General features: G+C 46.7%; 1 protein-coding gene across 9 annotated transcripts in view; it reads right to left on the bottom strand.

The window, feature by feature from the left end:
- Positions 1 to 14477, bottom strand: part of SOCS6 (suppressor of cytokine signaling 6) — a 155212-nt gene extending 140735 nt beyond the window's left edge. For 4 of the 9 annotated variants that reach the window (XR_005985421.1, XR_005985419.1, XR_005985420.1 and 1 more), the window contains exons 1-2: positions 13849 to 14032; positions 8398 to 8584 (exon numbers count right to left, since the gene is read on the bottom strand). The gene's annotated coding sequence lies outside the window, so the exon portion shown is untranslated. Of the gene's footprint in view, positions 1 to 8397; positions 8585 to 8711; positions 8908 to 13848; positions 14033 to 14342 lie in introns of those variants that run through there. The other 5 variants (XM_041739326.1, XM_041739324.1, XM_041739325.1 and 2 more) reach the window with 4 other exon arrangements.
- Between the last annotated feature and the right edge of the window lie 777 nt (positions 14478 to 15254).

Below are 15254 nucleotides of genomic sequence, written 5' to 3'. Positions count from 1 at the left end.
AATGTACATTAATCTTCTTTAATCTTCATAAGAACTCTTTCTGGAAGATACTATCTTTATATCTCTATCTCCATTTTATAGAAGAGGAAACTAAATCTTAGAAAGCGTAACAATTTAGGGTACCTGGGTGGCTCAGTCAGGTAAGCATCTGACTCAGTTTTGGCTCAGGTCATGATCTCAGTGTCATGAGTTCAAACCCCACATCAGGCTCTGAGCTTAGTGCAGAGTCTGCCCAAGGATTCCCTCCCTCTTCCCCTCCCCCACTCATGAGCACACTCTCTCTCTAAAATTAATATATAAATAAAATCTTAGAAAAAGAAAGTTTAACAATATATCCAAAGTCACAAGGAAAGGGGCCAAGAAACAGACACGAGTGCTGACCCATGGTGCATGATCTAGAAACTGCCTCCTTTTCTGATGATGAGCATAACATGGGGAATGGCAGGGCAGAGCTTAATGCAGATCCTGAAGCCACACTGTCTGAGTTCCAATCTCAGCCAGCATTTCCTAATGACCATGGGCATCCATGCCTCAGTTTTATCACCTGAACATGGAAATCAAACAATTAACTACCCAGGGGAACTCCCTTCTGGCATGATGGCACGAGAAGGCACGATGGCATGAGAAGGTTGATAAATCCTCTCTGCAAAAGGCAACCACAAAATTGTGTCAAAAGCAACCAGTTTAGCACTTTGGAGATAAACTAACAGCATGTAAGAACGAAGAAACATATTCGTGAAAACCACTCAACTTTGGGACTTCATTAAAATTACAAAATTTTATGATCCAAAACATATCAAGAGAAAGCAAGACTAGGAAAACATACTCGTATATCACATATCTGATATAACATTCTTATGCAGAACAAATAAAGAACTCTTACAAATGAACTAAGACAACCTAATTTTTTAAATGGGCAAAAGACATGAATAGATCTTTTACCAAAGAAGCTGTACAAGCTAATTTGTAGAGATGCCACTACATACCCACTCAAATGACCACACCTCATGTTAACAAGTACTAGAGAAACTGGAACCTCCGTACATCGCTGCAGGGAATGCAGAACAGTTTGACTTTTACACATTTTTTCTGTTTTCCTTACTCTGATAAAAAAGTTAAAATATGTGGCTAAATACATAGAACAAAGAGATCTAAGATATAGCAGGTCCATGTCAGACCCCTAGGAATCTGTGCAGGTAACCCACTTCCTTTGTCCCCAGCTGCCTGGTGCTGGTATAATAACTTTACTCTTCCTTGAGAAGTTTCTCATTTTATTTTAGCTGACTCTCAGCCTTTTATTGTTTGCGCTTTAAGATATCTTCCCAATGCTGAAATCATAAACTCTTCCGTATTTCCTATAAAAGTACTGAAGTTTTGCTTTTCACGTGTAAGCCCTTGATTAATTTAGTATTGATTTATAGAAGGTAAGGGTTAATTCCCATCTTTCCACGTGGACAACCAGCTGGCTTCACACACTCACACACATACACACAAATACTGACCCTGAGGCGCCTAGGGGCTCAATCGGTGAAGCCTTCAAACCTCACTTTTGGTTTCAGCTCAGGTCATGATCCTATGGGCCCTGAGATCGAGCCCTGCCAAGGCTCCCGGCTCGGCTCACAGGGGTCTGCATGAAAGATTCTCGTCCTCTGCCCACCCCCCCTTCACTCACACACACTCTCCCTCCTTCTCTAAAATGAATAAATCAACCTTAAAAAAAAAAATACTGACCCTGATAAGAATTTTAAAAATGCAAATTAAAATAGAAATGACTTTTCATAACTCAAATTAGCAGAGATTCTTCTAAATGATGACTTGAAAATGTCTTAATATAGTTTAAAAAAAAACTTGGTTCTATGCAACTCTTAAAAATATTCATACTCTTTGACCCAATAATGCTGTTTTTATAACTCTTAAAGAAATAACACAAAACGAAAGCAATAACAATGTCCCCATTATCACATATGATATAAAAATAAATTTTCATTTTAAGAATTAGAAAATATTCATGGGACTCCTGGGTGGCTCAACGGTTAAGCGTCTGCCTTCAGCCCAGGGCGTGATCCTGGAGACCTGGGATTGAATCCCACATGAGGCTCCCTGCATGGGGCCTACTTCTTCCTCTGCCTGTCTCTGCCTCTCTCTCTGTCTCTCTCATGAATAAATAAAATCTTTAAAAAAAAAAAAAAAAAAAAGAAAGAAAGAAACATTCTAATTTCCAACAGTCTGAGAACTGTCAACAAAATGCCAGCACATCTACACAATGGAACCTTAGGGAACCACTAAAATTGATATTTATACACGGTTATAAATAACATGAGGGAAAAGTTCATATTGTTCATTTGTTAAGTGCAAACACAGGAAACAAAATCATATGTACAGTGTGGTCTCGATTATGTAGGAAGAATAGGGAGGCACACCAGACCAGAAAGAAATGCAGCAGAACCACCATCTGGGCCACAGAATGCTCTGTAAATACTACTTTCAATACTTTATTTTCAAAATAATCTGTAAATATGGAGGTTTTATAAGAAGGAGGTCTGTGAGTTTGTTTGTTCTTTAGTTACTTTGCTAAAAGGAATAGCTGAGTAAAACCATCAGGTTAAAGCAAAATGCAAGGCCTTTTCTTGGCTTTCAGTTAGGCCACGGCTGAACAGAAATATAAATCAATAGTTAAGAATTCTGTATTTTCTTTTTTTTAGGAGAACCTAGGCAGCCTTCTTCCTCCTCACTCCACCCAAAACTAGTCTCTGCCAATCTGACATTTAATTTTGATTGGTGTGTATATAGTCAGGGCCTGGCCTGAAATACTCAGTCTAAGTATTACATCAACATAGAGCTAATTAATACAGACTTACTATATAAATATTAACCCTAAAAGAGTAATAAACTCACCAGCTTTTCAATGACCATCTTTACTCCTTGTTCAGCTTCTATTCCACGCTCAATCGTCTTCATTCCCTAGCAAGTAGCCTCAATTCCCTTTCCCACTCTTACTCTGAAATACTGTCTTGGCAAAACAACAACACTGCTGAACTCCGGCTCTGCCCACACCGCGCCCGCCCCGCACAGGAAAGTGTGGCTGCACAAACACACACCACTCTGCCTGGTCTCACTGAAAGTCAGACCATGAACGTCAGGTGGAGCCTTCAGGCTGCCTGGAAGTCAAACCACAGCTCCCTGATGCATCCACCGTCCCGTTCTATGTGTTTGCTGGTGCCGTAACACTGACCCCCTCTGTTTAATCTCAACCCGTGGCCCCACTTCCTACTTCACTGAGAAAATCAGGACACGGGAAGACAACTTTTGGACAAAACCATCCCGCTGCTCTAGCGATCCACGGCCCTCTCCTCAGGGCCCCCTCCATTCATGTACTAGATCTCCCTCACCTCCCAAGGCCCCCTCTCTACTGGACCGCTTCTAAAAACATCATTTCTCAGATACACGAACAAACCTGTCTCAACCCTACCTTCCCTGCCAACTCTGGTTCTGTCTCTTTAACCCCCTTTGCAACAAAACACCTTGGGAAAGACTTGCTTACTGGAGGCCTACTCTTCCTTTCCTCCTGTTTTCCCTTCTGCCCACATCAGAGACAGGAACTACTCGAGTCAAGGTCTCCAGTGATGTGTCCACTGCCAATCTGGCAACGATTCTCGGGTCTTACCTGAGATGCTCTCCCAGCAGCATGGGACGCAGCTCATCGGTCCTTCCCAGATGACACGCAGGACAGCCCAGCACTCATGTCTGTACATTTTTTCTCCATCTACACTCACGCCCCAGTGACCTCACTCACTCTCATACCTGAAATAGCACTGATGTGTCCTCTACTCCCAAATCCACATCTCTAGTTAGACTAGTTTTAAGTCCACTCCCTTCCTGACACTGCCATGGTCTTCATGGTCTTCGGGATACCCGAGCCTCAACACGCTCAATACTAAACTCTGGATCTTTTCCATCCCAGCCCCACACCTGCTCTACTTGCAGCCCTTCCCACTTCAGTCTATGGTTAGTTACTCCGTTCTTCCAACGGCTCAGATCAAAACCTCCACAATCATCCATGGCTCCTCTCTCTCACACATCACACCCAGTGTCCTGTCTCATGTACCACACTGAGTCCAATCACTTGTGGCTGTCAGCACGCTGCCCCATGCTACCATCCTCTCTCATCTGCATTACTTAACTGCCTCCCAATTTGTTTCCTTGCTTCTTCCTTTGGCCCCTCCATGCTTTTCTCCACATGGCACTGGTGCTTAGGGAATTGGCACAAATGCTGATAGTGCCGAGTAATGAAGTCCCTTCTCTCTGACCCAGGAGCATCTTATCTTCTGGCAACATCATGAAACTGCCAGGCTTGCACACTGGGTGAAATCTCCTACCCATCACAGTTCTTAACAACTACATGTAAATAAAAATAAATGAAAAATAGTAAGTGTAATAGAATTGCTTTGACTTCTTTTTAGGGCCTCCAAATCTTACATAATAAGTGTTATTTTAAAAAGTAATGAGGTATGCCTGGGTGGCTCAGTCAGTTAAGCATCTGCGTTTGGCTAAGGTCAAGATCCCAGGGTCCTGGGAACAAGCCCAGTGTCAGGCTTCCTCTCCTCCATGCTCATGCTCTCGCTATCTCTGTGTCTCTCTCAAATAAATAAAATCTTGGGGACACCTGGGTGACTCAGCGGTTGACATCTGCCTTTGGCTCAGGTCGTGCTCCCTGGGTTCTGGGATTGAATCCCACATCAGGCTCCCCACACGGAGCTTCCTTTCTCCCTCTGCCTACGTCTCTGCCTCTCTATCTCTCATGAATAAATAAAATCTTTAAGAAATAATAAAAATAAAAAATAAATTAAAACATGAATATTTGCATGGTTACAAAGGTAAATAAAGAAATTCAAAGATAACCAAGTTAAGAAAAATGGACTTAAAATTGTCATTTAATTTAAAAGTTAATGAATTAAGAATAAATTTATAATTACAGCTCTAATAAATTTTCAGGTGATTCTCTCCCACTCTGTAGGCTACTGACACAAAAATATAGGATAGCACTAGTTTGCTGTTTGACACTATCTCCTTGGTGAGTCTGTTTTCCTACATAAAATAAAGAGGCAGACATCTAAAGCATGTCTAGCTCTAAAAGTATCTGATTCAGCAGAAATAAAAATATGCACACTTTTTAACCTGCAGAGCACAAAATTTTACATGAGCATTTCTAAGCATCTTTTTAACTGTGTTCAATACATTTCTATTAAGCTGAGTATGAAAATGTTTATAAATCCAATCATTCAAAATGTTAAGGGAACTGGCTTATAAGAATTGACTAATGAAAATAAATTCACTCCTCCTTAATTTTTTAATTCAGATTTTAACATTTAAAGATTTATTTATTTATTTTTAAAGATTTTATTTATTCATTCGAGAGAGAGAGAGGCAGAGACAGAAGCAGGTTCCATGCAGGGAGCCCAACGTGGGACTCGATCCCGGGTCTCCAGGATCAGGCCCTGGGCTGAAGGCAGCGCTAAACCGCTGAACCACCTGGGCTGCCTTAACATTTAAAGATTTAAAAAGCACACTTGGGGTACCTGGCTGGTTCAGGTGGTGGAGCATGTGACTCTTGATCTTAGGTCATAAGGTCAAGCCCCATATTGGGTGCAGAGATTAAATAAAAAATAAAATATTGGGATGCCTGGGTGGCTCAGCGGTTGAGCATCTGCCTTCGACCCAAGGCATGATCCTGGAGTCCCAGGATCGAGTCCCACATCGGGCTCCCTGCATGGAGCCTGCTTCTCCCTCTGCCTGTATCTCTGCCTCTCTCTCTCTCTCTCTCTCTCTCTAGGTCTCTCATGAATAAATAAAATCTTTTAAAAAATAAATAAATAAAATAAAATATTATTTAAAAAATGAAAAAAAGTAGCAGACCTATATACCAGTTTATCACTATTAGGTATATACATATTAAATTTTTAGTGTGAAAAATAAATAATAAATAAATAAATAAATAAATAAATTTTTAGTGTGTACCTTTTTAAACCTGTCTAGACACTTACCGATTTAACAGCTAAAAACTGAGCAAGTTCCTTTTTTTTTTTTTTTTTTAAAAAGATTTTATTTATTCATGAGAGACACACAGAGAGAGGCAGAGACACAGGCAGAGGGAGAAGCAGGCTCCATGCTAGGAGCCCGATGTGGGACTCAATCCCAGGACCCTGGGATCACGAAGACAGATGCTCAACCACTGAGCCACCCAGGTTCCCCTGAGCAAGTTCCTAAACAATTTCACAACTTTTACTGCCTATGACACAGAATGGACTCATTGGTTAAAGTACCCAGTAGAAAAGACCCTTTGAATTTTTTTTTTTTTTTTTTTTTTTTTACAAACTAGTAACAGGTAAGGCCCAAAGATCTATGTCTGTTGCTTTTTTCATCTGGCTTTACATATTGAGGGAAAAACTTAAAAAAAAAAAAAAATCAAGATATTGATCCAAGAGGTCCAATATCTGATGAAGAAGAGCTTCAGTCAAGAGAAGAAAATGAAAGAAAAGAAATGATAAAAGAAACCCTGAGGGATCCCTGGGTGGCGCAGCGGTTTGGCGCCTGCCTTTGGCCCAGGGCGCGATCCTGGAGACCCGGGATCGAATCCCACGTCGGGCTCCCAGGGCATGGAGCCTGCTTCTCCCTCTGCCTGTGTCTCTGCCTCTCTCTTTCTCTGTGATGACTCTCTGTGATGACTATCATAAATAAATAAAAATTAATTTAAAAAAAAAAAAAAGATTTAAAAAAAAAAAAAAAAAAAAAGAAACCCTGAAAATTTTCCTGTAACTGAACAACACAAAGCTCAAGACTGAAAGGATCCATGGAAGGCTCAATACAAAGAACAAACAATAATCAGGCACGCCGTGATGAAATTTTTAGGAGATAATAAAATGGTACTAAAAGCTTCTCCAAAAAGAGGAAAAAATAACATACAAATGATTGGGAAACAGAGAGCAACTAACTTAGTAATACTGAAGCTGGAAGTCAGTGGTACAACGTCTTCAAAATACCAAGAGAAAATTTATTTTCAATATGGCACGCACTCACAGCGACTCCTCGTCACGGGGTGAACTCCAGGTGAAAGCAGACCAGATTCCAAGGAAGACGCCAGAGGAGCCTCAGGCCTAGTGCAGACTTGGTGAAAGCAAGAAATAACCTCTCTTTCCACACTAAAATTTCAGAGTTAATCTGTCACTGCAGCATCACCTATTCCATCCTGACTGAAACAATAATCTAGATTTCTATACACAGCCAGACTGTAAGTTACATATTTGGAACATACATGTTTTCTGACAAGGTCTAAAAAAAACCCAACTTCTTCATCACGTTTCTCAGGAAGTTACTAAGAGAATGAGTTCCATCAAATCAAGGAAGTAAAGTAAGAAACAGAATGCAGATCACCTCACTTAGGAAAGAGGAGAAAAGAATCTGTAGGTTGATGTTACAGTTCCAGCTGCTCAGCCTGTTTGAGATACAGTCCCTGCCGCCCATGGCTCTTCCCAAACACAGGTCAATGGTGACCTCCTCCATGAAGACACAAACCCAAATTCCCCACCTCCAAGGAGTAAATGAAAACATCCGCACCTACCACAAGAAGAGCTGCACATTCAGGCTCCATTCTAAAACCTGCTAGAATGTGGAATAGGACTTTGGGCTGATTACTTAATCACCCTTAGTCTCTTTCCCCAACATCTATATAAGGATGAATCAGAAGCTTCCTTATAATTCTAAGATGCAATAATTCTGCAAATGCACAAAACTACTAAAACTACTAAAATCCTAAAACAATTCTATGTGTACATGCTTACATATCCTGACAGCCTGTGACATTTGGTAATAATATTATTCCCCAAGTAAATTTTTTTCCACTTTCAAAAGCAATGTCAACAGATAAAAATGACTGTTGTCGCGGGGATGACATTTCCTTTAAAACCAAAATTAAGCTTTAGTAAGAAGCATCTCATTACTAGAAACACCAAAACAAAATTTGCAAAAGGAAAATCATACAAAGTAACAGTCTCCCCAAGAGAATTCATCTTACTTCCAGGTGTATTCACCTTGCTGCTTCAACCATCCAGTGCTTCTGGAGTACCCAGAATAACACCTATCGCTAGGAGAACCACCATCAGCACTGCCAAATAATAGGCTATCCAGAGCACGTGACAAATACACCTTTTCTAAATCGTTCTACAGAATAACATCAAATTCTTAAAATTGTTTTTGATGGAAATCTTTCCTATTAGGAGCCATATATTCCTCTGTTCTCTTAAAAGGGAACCCTTAAACACAACCATGTATATCCAATATAATCTCATACTGTCACTGAAGTGCTATATATAGACAGATGCCTCTACAAATGACCAAATTTACCTGTTGGAAAATTTCAGGATGGCATAGTGAAGTCTTCAGGTTTACTGATGCTCAGATAACGGTTTGTCTCCCGGGCCTTCAGAGATATGCCGTCTTTTCTTCTTTCTTTCTTCTCTACTAAACAGTCTGCTCCCAAGGACAATGGGATAGCCACCGCTCCCCAAACATAGTCTCCAAGTGTGATGCCCTTTTAATAATTTTAAGAGAACATTTCAGTGTGATGGCTGTTAACAGTGATTAAAAAAAAAATACATATATATCACAAGAGTGTGAAAACAAGAGCCTGAGGCTTTGCAGAAGGCTGAGAGCAGTACCTTTTTTGTTCTACATCTTCCATCACCTGACTGCAGTGACCCAGTGCTAAGCAACTCAATAGCTGCTCACATTTGTAACAACCTTCCCGATTTTAGTAGTTGGCGCCGTTAATACTTCTGTGGGCTCCCACTGTCTTTCCTCCTTTACTTTCGTTTTTCTTGTCCCCTTGGTCTTATGCTCCCCACACAAGACATCCTTAACAAGAAAAACCAAGTCTTACATACATGTTACCGATTACCCAGACTGCTCCCTTTAACTACTCAGTTCATTTTAAACTAATTATTACTATTAGCATTTACTATATTCCAGGCACTGAACCCATACATTTACATGCATTTTCTCATTTAATTTCCACACCAACGCTGAGAAAGGCACTATTATTATTTTATAGATAAAGCAATTGGACAGAATATATTTTAAAAACCTACCCTATAAAGTCACAGAGCTAGATCTGCAGCCTTCTGAAAGACTGCCTTCACTAGCCAGTCAGTTATCTAAGCCTCCGACTTGTCTGATTCCAACTGAGGTTTTTCGAGGCTTTTTTCCTCCTGCTGAATTCCGCAACGTGTAGCTGAGGATGCCAGAGGTTCCAGATAACCGAGGGTTTACCTTACCAAGCTATGTGAGCTAACATCAAGGGAAATGTGCTTTGGAGCTGTGACTCTCCACACGCTATAGATAACTATGCTTCCAGAAGTGACAAAGGCCTGTGGGTCTTCGTGAACGGCCAGTTGGACATGTAAATCAATCAGACCCATGTTATGGCTCTACAGTCAAAGACAGTTCTTGGGGTATCTGGCTGGCTCCATCAGTTGAGTATGCAACTCTTGATCTTGGGGTCGTGAATTTGGGACCCCTGCTGGAAGTAGAGCTGACTTAAAAAACAAAACAAAACAAAACACACAACAGTTCTCTGTGTGTAGGCAGGGTGACTTGGGGCCTAAAGTTATAATAATTTTGGTCTTATTCATGCTGTGATTTATTCAGGTGAGCAGATCAGCTCAGAATGGCATAAATAAGCAACACAAAGAAAAAACAACAGATTTCTCACCATCTACACAGCACATCCCTGCCTTTAATGTGTAGATAATAACGTAAATACAACTGGCACTTTCTGTACATCGTGTCCCCACAGGATGTGTTAGGGAGACACAGAAGAACCACGGACCACATTCTGCCCACGTGGGACTTACATAAGGAGAAAGACCAAAAGAAAAAATAGTTACAGACTGCAGTAAATGTTATGATGAAAACATACAAACAGGGAAGATGGGACCACTGAAGGAGCTGTATGAGGAGTAGTCAGGAGAGACTTCCCTGATGCGGTGAACCTGGCATTAAGATCTGAGAAGGAATCAACCATAAGAAGAACATTCTAGGCAAACAGAACTACCCTATCAAAGATGAGGAAGCCAGCAGCAGCCTGGAATGTGAGAGAACAGAAGGGCTACCGGGTGACTCCGTGGTGAGGAAGAGAGAGTTGGTCAAGATGAACTGAAGAACTAGGCAGAAATCACATGGCCCATGGTGGAGAGTTAGGATTTTACTTTATTTTTTTTAAGATTTTTTATTTATTTATTAGAGATAGAGAGAGACAGAGAGAGACAGAGACAGAGAGGCAGACACACAGGCAGAGGGAGAAGCAGGCTCCATGCAGGGAGCCTGACGTGGGACTCGATCCCGGGTCTCCAGGATCACGCCCGGGGCAGAAGGCGGCCCTAAACCGCTGAGCCACCAGGGCTGCCCCGGATTTTACTTTAAACACAATATATGTTCACAACAACTCTGTCAGGCAGATTTAATACCCTCACTTGAGCCCCACAGAAGAAGTAAGGCCCGGAGAGGAGGTAAAATGTGTTCAAGGTCACAAAGCTAGTAATGTATACTAAAGATCAAACACCTCCAAAAAGTCCTCAGTATGCAACACAAGAATTCAAATCTTAAAGGACTTTATCTGAATATGTCTACTCTTCAAACATCAGTAAGACCAACAGCCACCAAAAAATAATCAAGAAAAATTTCATGTTTGTATGTGTCATCAGAGACCCTCAAGTGGGTTTAAAGTAAAATGTGCCCTTGGTTCTAATGCCTTCACTTTTTGTTAGCTAAACCAGTATACTCTACAGAATACCAAATTAACCACAAAAACATTAATGACAATTTCACTGTCAGTACAATTTAAAATACGTCCCAATGTGGTTTCACTTTTACTGTGTGAACTCCTCTTTCGATCTGTCTAGTCATACAAGAAAGTTCCCCCTTTCTATGACATACACTAGTATTATAAATGTCTCCCTTGTAAAAGCAGTAATTTTACAAAAATACTCAGGCACCACAGATGTGCCATTTCCAAAACTGGAAAAAGATTAGGGATGAGGACCAAGAACTGAAATAATCTTCACTTCCCATAAAAGATGCAACAAACAAAAACAGCAAAAGGTGATCTTAGCTTGGTCATTTACTTACCTACCTACCCTATTAAATGTCAAAATCAATGCATGCACACTACTAGTTATACTACATATAAATAACACGGGGTGCCTGACCTCATAGTCAACATACTTGTGTATCAACCCATTCCACATGACGGTGTATTCTTGAGAGAAAGACAGTAACTACCACAAATTCAGAAATGGACATAACATTTCCTTTTTCAGACTATATTGTGACTTTTAAATAAGATCATGGAATTACTTCTACGAGCAAAATAAAAAATATTTACTATTTTTTTTAAAGATTTTATTTACTCATTTGACAGAGAGAAAACACAACCAGGGGGAGCAGCAGGCAGAGGGAGAGGAAACCTAACACAGGGTCCGATCCCAGGACACTGGGATCATGCAAGCCAAAGGCAGATGCTCAACTGTGAGCCATGCAGGCACCCAATATTTACTATTAATAACACAAACGTTTCCTGAAAACTGATCACAACGGAGAAAACTACCAGAGTTTTCTCTGAGAAGTTACACAAGACAGTCTTAGGCAGATCCTTGTTTCTGTTCCCCCAAAAAGGCCACTGAAAGGGATACTCAGATGGCAAAATGGGTAGGACCCCAGGCAGCACAGCAGACCTTGTCCTCCCAGGTCATGGCGCGGCCTAGGTCAAGGACACCCAAACCCCTTCCCTCTCACTCCCTGGAAGGTGCTGCCTTGGGAGGGTACCACGTGACACTGAGGGTGAGCCCCTGAGTCCTGGGGAGCCCCTATCTTCTCACTAAAAGATGGGGAAATGGGCAGTGCCAGGTACCCCGTACAATTTAGGTGGCATCTAAAGAGCCTAATAAAAGGGAAACGTATTTCAAAAGAGATGTTGCCTGGAGATGTACCCTTAGAGGGTAAAGGTTCATCCTTAACCAGAACAAACAGTGGAAAGTACTTGTCAAACCCCAGAGAGTAAGTTCTTCTGAGAATCGTTATCAAGGGGCGGTGGGTGAGCCAGCTTCCCCAAAGACAAGGAGAACACCAGGGAAGGTACAGAAGGGGCTGGGGGGACCCGCCGGGTGTAGGACAGGGCAGACGGTGGAAGTTAACGCATCCACTGCCAGGTGATGCGGCAGTGAGGAAAACTAGAAGGCACACGGGAAAAGAGAAGCACCGCAGGCTACCTGTGAAACCTGTAACAATACCCTGATGCCTTTAGTTTTCTTTTTAAAGATTTTATTCATTTATTCATGAGAGAGGCAGAGAGAGGGGCAGAGACACAGGCAGAGGGAGAAGCAGGCTCCATGCAGGGAGCCCGACGTGGGACTCGACCCCGGGTCTCGGGGACCAGGCCCTGGGCTGCAGGCAGGTGCTCAACCGCCGGGCCACCCGGGCTGCCCCCACTGATGCTTTCAAACAACGATGATGATTCGGGAGGCCCGGGGGGCTCCGCCGTTGGGCGCCGCCTTCGCCTGCGGCCCAGGGCGTGATCCCGGGGTCCCAGGATCGAGTCCCGCACCGCGCTCCCTGCAGGGAGCCTGCTTCTCCCTCTGCCTGTGTCTCCGGGTCTCTCATGAACAAATAAAACCTTAATAAAATGAAATAAACAACGACTCCCCACGGCACTAGGTATCCCCTTTAAAAGTCATTCATTCAAACAGCGCAGCGGATCTCCTGCCTAACGCGTCGGGCTGTCAGAGGTCAGGATCCGGTCGGCCTCCATGGGGGCCCCTCAGACACCCGGTCCTGAAGGCGATGGCGCCCCACGTCGTTGGATTCCACGGAACAGACGGCCGGAGCCGCGTCTGCGGAGCGTCCGGCGGCTCAGTCGGGCGCTCGGTGGCTGCTGCGCTCGGCCTCACGGGTCCCCCCGCCGCGGGCTGCCTCATCCGGCACACGCCGGGGACGCGGCAGGGACCGGCCTCAACGTGACGCGGCCGCCCCCGGCAGCCTAACCCCGGGACGTGGGCCGGGACCCCGGGTCCGCACCCCCCACGCGGGAAGTTGGCGCCGGCGGCCGCACACAGCCCAAGTTTTGCGCCGGGACCCGCCGCCGGGGAACGTCGGGACCTGCGCCCGAGACGAGCCTCCACGGCGGCACCAAGTTGCCAACTCCGGGAGCAAACTGAAAACCGAGGCCTGCGGCTCCGCGGCCCCGTCACGCGCCGCCCTCCCCGCCGCCCCGGCTCCCCGCGGCCCGCGCGGCCTCCCGGGGCGGGGGCGGGGGCGGGGGCGGGGGCGGCGCGGCCCGGGCCTCCCGACCCGCCGGGGCCGAGCCCACGACCAGGACCGGCCGGCGGGGCCCGGGGCGGGGGGAGCCGCGCAGGCCCCGCGCCGCCGCCCCAGGCCTCGCCGAGCCCCGGCCTCTCGCCGGCGGGGCCGCGGGCAACAAAGGCGGAGGCCCGGCCGGCGCGCGGCGGACCCGGAGGCCCAGGGGTCGCGCGGCGCCCGGCGGAAGCAGGCCTCGGCCCTCCGCGCCCGGCCCCCGCCCGGCCCCCGCCCGGCCCCCGCCGGCCCGGCCTCCCGGGCGCCGCTCCCCGCCCGCCGGCCCCCGCCCGCGCACCCGGCCGGGCCTCGCGCGGGGACCTCGGCTGCAGGCGCCTCCCCGCCCCCGGGCCGCGCGGCGGGAGAAGCGGCCCCCGCCCGGCCTCGCGGCCCACGGAGCGGAAAGCGAAGCCCAGACCCAGCCTCCGACGCGGCTCCGCGGACGCTCACCCGGCGGCGGCCCGGCCCGCTCCGCTTCCTCGGCCAGCGCCGGCGCGACTGCCGCGCTCGTCCCTCCTCTCCCGCAACTCCTCCTCCCGCCTCCTTCCTCCTCCTCCTCCTCCTCCTCCTCCTCCAGGAGGGGCGCGCGGCGGCGGCGGCGGCGGCGGCGGCTGGGCCCGAGCGCCGGGCGGGAGCGGAGGAGCCGAGCGGGCCGCCCCGCGCCCTCCAGTCGGCCCGCGGCGCAGGCGGGCGTCCGGGCGCGGGGGGCGGGCCGGGGCGGGCCGAGCGGGGCCGCGGGGGCGGCCGGGGGCGCGCGGGGCGCGGGGGGCGGGGCGGGGGCGGCCGAGGGCGCGCGGGGGTCGGAGCGGCGTCTGGCCCGGCGCCCCCCGCCCCCGGCCCCGGCTCCCCCTCCCCTGCCCTCCCCTCCCCCCCCTCCCCTCCCCTCCCCCCCTCCCCCTCCAGCGCGGGGAAGCCCTCGGGGCCCGGGCGGCGGCGATGCGCACCTGGCGGCGGCGCTGGCCCGGCGCAGCGGGCTCCCGGCGGGGCCGGGGCCGGGGCCGGGGCCGGGGGAGGGAAGCCGTCGCTTCCCCGCCCCTCCTGCAGCTGCATCGCGCCGCGGCCTGCTCGGCGAGTCTCGCCGCCTGCCCCCAGCCCGCTCCTTTTCCATCCGGCGCTTGAAGGTTTCTCCGCGCGGCCCGCGGTGGTGCGGCCGGACCTCAGGGTCGCGTGATGGAAAGCGGCGGCGGAGGCAGCTTGACTCCCTGCTTCGGGGACTGGCTGAGTGCGCCGCTGACGCGCGGCGAGAACAGCAAACTTTGTTCTTGTCAATGAGAAGCTACGGGACAAAAACGTGTTCCTCTTTTGGTGGGAAGTGGTTCAAGATAGGTGTCGTTAAACTCTGACTTCAGGATTGTTGACTTTCAAAGTTGTGATTCTTTAATAGGACCTTAAAAAAAACACGGAAGTCTAGGGGGAAGAAGCGGAATGTTCAAGTGGGAATTTATATCTGAATTACATCTCAATAAAGCTGCTAGTTAAAAAAGGTTCAGGTAATTGATCTTAATTACTATGAATGTCTAATTACAGTATTCGCCTAAACAAAATCTAGATTAATAATTTGAAAATTGGATTATCAGGAGATTTGATCGCTTTTCATGGCTGGATGGCATCTGTGAGGCTGATGTCATTTGCTGTGTGTGATTCACCAGACCCTTGTTATCTTCGGTTCTTAACCTGAATTCATGTGTGAACCTGTACCCTTATTGTTATCCTGATATAAGTGCGACTCAATTCTCAAAGATCTCATTGCAGTGAGTGTAATCTAAATAGAATGGGAAATATCAGGAAGGGAGACAGAACATGAGAGACTCCCAACTGGGAAACGAACTAGGGGTGGTGGAAGGGGAGGAGGGCGG

The sequence above is a fragment of the Vulpes lagopus genome, chromosome 24 (assembly GCF_018345385.1).
Source record: "Vulpes lagopus strain Blue_001 chromosome 24, ASM1834538v1, whole genome shotgun sequence".
In the NCBI taxonomy this organism is placed as follows: domain Eukaryota; kingdom Metazoa; phylum Chordata; class Mammalia; order Carnivora; family Canidae; genus Vulpes; species Vulpes lagopus.
This window is presented reverse-complemented; position numbering and strand designations above follow the sequence as displayed.